Below are 4,741 nucleotides of genomic sequence, written 5' to 3' on the forward strand. Positions count from 1 at the left end.
GGCTGTCTTTGACTGAGCCTCTGATTGAGCCACCCGTGCTGAAGCAGGGATATCCTGAAAACCTGACCTGGGGGCTTGAGGATTGGAGTTGAGCCCCTCTGATTTAAGAAATGTTGTCCCAAAACTGCAACAAGAACAATAAATCTGTCACACAATATACAGCCCACTGATTTTGGTAAAGGATACAGACATACTTAACTGATGAAATTGAGTGGCAAGCAGTTTTTAATTTGGCAGGGGGGTACCTAAATCCCTGGATTACGGATACCCCTGTATCTCATCTCCACGGGGGACCAACATTGGAGTTTGACATACATTATCCAAATAATATGCAGGTTTTTGGGGGCTCACATTTGAGATGGCCCCCGACTGTTTTCCACTCTCTCCCTCCATTGTACCTGCCCACAATTTGCATGGCTCGAGAGCAGTGAAGCATTTTTCAGATAGAGATGCGTAAAATGATTAATCAGTAACCCTAACAGGAATAGCAGGGGGAATTCAGGAACAAGAACACTTTAACAGGTCACCAATGCTTGCACTGCAGGTTTCCGGAGCAGGCTGTATCAAACTAGGAAGCAGTGAGCCACTGATTGAGCCACCTGTGCTGAAGCAGGGATATCCTGAAAGGCTGACCTGTTGGTGGCCCTTGAGGACTGGAGTTGGCCACCCCTGGGTTCAGGCTTTGTTCCTGGTGTACAAGATAAGCAGTGTATGGAAGGACGGCTATAAGAAACCTCACATAAAGAGGCCATACATAGACAGATTTAGCAGATTTTATCCAACTGTAGTGCTATTGAAAACAATGCTTAGAGGAAGCAGGGGGATTTCCGGAGCTGAACCATGTCAATTTCCTGCCATGCTTTCTCAGATACTTACTGGAGAAGGTGGCGCTGCCGGTAGCATCCCTTCCCGGGGAAACAAAATGGAGGTTTGAATGTTCTGTTCTGTCCTGTCCCGCGGACCAATAGGAAGCCACGATGAATTACTGGTCCACGTAATGCAGTGGATTTCATCTTCCAGGAAGTCGACACCAATTCTAGGAAGTACCTCGGGAAGCAGCAGGTCCCACCAGCTGACAATGCGGTTCAGCTCCGGAGACCCCCTACTTCCTATACAACTGCCTCTTTAAGGAGACACCGTGTTATTTTGGGAGTTACCTCACATTAACAGGGGGTAATAACGCATGTGTGCGTCAACAGGTCAGGTTTTCAGGATGTTCCTGCTTCAGCACAGGTAGCTCAAACAGTGGCTCAGTCGTTGACAGAAAACCTGAAAACCTGACCTGTTGATGGCCCATGAGGACTGAAGAGAAAGTGAGTGTGAGTGTGCGTGTGTTTCCCTATCTTATCCTGTCCAGGTGCCCAATTGTGACAGCATTATTTTTCTGCTTCGGATAATAACCAGTGGGACACATTAAACACGGCAAACAATGTCAACTTCTAAGAACTGCTTAATGACTCCGCCTTTGGAATACTTGCTTCAGTTACTCACACCGATCGCAAAAAGCAGCGTGCATGGCAGCATATATTGTTTTATTTAACTTTTCACCGTTTAATGCCCAGGTGTTGGATTGGCCAGGCTAATAAACCCAGCGGAAACAACCAACAACAAAAAACAACACATGAAGGCTTTTTTTTAATATATTGCAATTTAAACAGCTGTCGCTACATAGGATATGGTTCAGGGATTCTCCGTATTCTGCTGACTATACCAGGGGGGAAACAGAAAGGTGTCTTGTGTTGTTGTATCCTGGCTGATTCCTAATGAAGCACAGCGATATTAAGCTAACACTCCGAACAGGGACACAGGTGCATGGGATTGATAAATGCTTCAAATTGGCTTAATGATGCATCATTAGTGACATCAGAAATCAGCTAGCGCCATACCACCACCCCCCTCCCCCCTTTGTACCACAGAACTGCCCACTCAGCAAAAGGAAAACAGCTGTGCCAGTGGCTGAGTCCCTTTCTGCAGGGAGAGAATGCAGGTACTTTCGGCAAAATACTACTTTTAATTCTATTTCAGGGACTTTGGGGAAGTGTAGTGATGTCGGTGTATTATCTGTGGTTATTTTATATCGCCAGTTTGTACTTAAGCACAGGATTCTTCATCTTAAAAAAGACTCATTTACCATGTAAATCAGTGTTTTTCAACAGGGGTTCCCCGGGCGTCCCTAAAGCGTTTCCTGCAATCTTCAGTTCATTTGAAAATTGTATCAACTACTGAAGAATTTACAATGCATCTGATCTCAGACGCGCTATTAGAGAGGGTTGGGGTTCCTTACAATGCATCTGATCTCAGACGCGCTATTAGAGAGGGTCGGGGTTCCTTACAATGCATCTGATCTCAGACGCGCTATTAGAGAGGGTTGGGTTTCCTTACAATGCATCTGATCTCTGACGCGCTATTAGAGAGGGTTGGGGTTCCTTACAATGCATCTGATCTCAGACGCGCTATTAGAGAGGGTCGGGGTTCCTTACAATGCATCTGATCTCAGAAACGCTATTAGAGAGGGTTGGGGTTCCGCAGAATTTCACAATAGAATAATAGGTTTCCATACAAAAAAAAAAGGGGGGGGGTGTGTTTAAAAAAAACAAAAAAAACCCCACTGATAAGCAGTCCCAATACACTAGTAACAAAAAATACTAGGTTTCCAAATTTCACCTTAATGGTGACTCACTGAACTAATGAGTGATAATGTTTGACAGATACCTTAAAAATATAAAAACCTGAGAGAGGGTAGAGGTTAATAATGGCAGGTAAGAGAGAATTAGTGCTTTCCCATTTATAAAAAAAAACACATTTTGTTTTTCAGAGGACGCAAAGAATTGTAAAGACGCGACCAGGGTGAGAGCGAAAAATAAAGGGTGGTGTGGAAACAAAGGCGCTGCATTTTATTAGCCAGACGCCAGGAATACCTTGCCGCTGCGCGCTGAAATTACCGCGCCCGTGTTCTGATGTCACACAATCAGACAGCCATTCTCTCTTCACCACATTTTTTTTTACTTTTGATAATTTATTCAACACAGGAATTAAAAACACAAAATCACACAAATATTTTATTACATTTCCCTCCCCCCCTCTTTTGCAGAAAATAAATAGTGCATATTTTCCGTTTGCTTTTCTGCAAAAGAAAAAAAAAAAGCCTCACTACAGAGAGCGCCCCCTCCCGCTGCGCACACAAGCTGCGCTGTGTCTTGGTTTCCACACCTCCAGCGGCAGCTCGTCCCTTCAGTGCAACGCGGCGGACGCCATCTTTGGGAGAGGAATGAGACGAACATTTTCAGCGCTAAACCCCTGTAGCTGCTCGAGGAGCCGGCAGTATATTGATCCACACATACTACATCGCTCTGCAATGTTTTACAGGCCCCTGCAGCGTGTGAGGGCAAAAAAAAAAAGCAGCAGTACTAGGAGGAAAAAAAAAATACAAAATAAAAGCACAATCAGATTACACGCCAGCCACGCCAGCCACGCCCGAGGTCTGGTGGGCAGCAGAAATCGCCGATGTTTACACATCTTTCTCCCCCCTCCCTGCAGTTCTGCTTCCTCAGTCAGTGTGTCACAAAAAGGAGCAATTAAAGCCATTTTTTTTTGCATAGGTTTGAAGCAGGGGGTCTCTGGAGCTGAACCTCCAAAGCAGGTGCCGGAATCTCTTGGGCCGTCACTTGGGCCAATAGGAAGCTGACCCTGGTGATGTCACGGCTTCCTATTGGCACTCAAGACGCAGCGGCTTTGAATAGCGGCCATTACTTGAACCCCAGCTAGCAAGCCGGAGCTGCTACCAGCACCCCCTACAGAGCCATCTCCGGAAGCAGGGGATCCCCAGAGTTGAAATGAATGGGGTTCAGCTCAGGAAACCCTGTTTCAAACCTATGTAAAAAGAAACCAAAGGGGGGAACCCCCCCCCCCCCAAAAAAACGGTCCAGCTTGGATTGCCGCTCTAAAAACGTATAACGCTGCTGTGTCCAAACGCTCCAGCTCACGTACTTCATGTTTTACGGCTATTTTTTCAGGTTAAATGTTGCACCTGGGCTTGGGAAACAGGTAATCGGGCACACGACTCTTGGAATAAGTCCCGACCGCCGCGCCCTCCTTGGTTTAGGTTACTCGCCCAAGCTCACGTCATGACATAGATGCAACAGGCGGCACAAAAAAAAGAAACGTACTTGACCGTGTGTTGGACAAGGGTGGGCAACCGCAGTCTTTAAGGGCCACCAACAGGTCAGGTTTTAAGGATATACCTGCTTCTGCACAGGTGGGTCAATCAGTCCCTGCTTCAGCACATGTGGGCTCAGAGGCGCCATCTTCGACCGAGCCTCTGATTGAGCCACCTGTGCTGAAGCAGGGATAGCCTTAAAACCGGACCTGTTTGTGGCCCTTGAGGACTGGAGTTGCTCACCCCTGCGTTAAACACTTCAATACACGCAGGCTAATGCAAGTTGAGATCATTGAAATAAAAAGGACACAAAAAAGGTGAATTAACCCCTAAAAAAAGCAACAATTTGCACATCCTTCAGCCGAGAGTACTATTTTTTTAAGCTAGTACTGCTGTTTAATTACCCTACACCTAGTGCACGTAACAAAGACATTACGAACAGCTTTGTGTGCGACACATTTTGTTCACAAAAATTAGCGCGCCCCCCTCCCTCCCTCCCCCCCAAAAAAACTAGCAAAAAATAAAAAAAAAGATTGATCGGTGATTCTAAAGGTCGACAGGTTAACCTGAAAAAAAATGGCCGCC

The sequence above is a fragment of the Ascaphus truei genome, chromosome 11, assembly GCF_040206685.1.
Source record: "Ascaphus truei isolate aAscTru1 chromosome 11, aAscTru1.hap1, whole genome shotgun sequence".
Taxonomy (NCBI): Eukaryota; Metazoa; Chordata; class Amphibia; order Anura; family Ascaphidae; genus Ascaphus; species Ascaphus truei.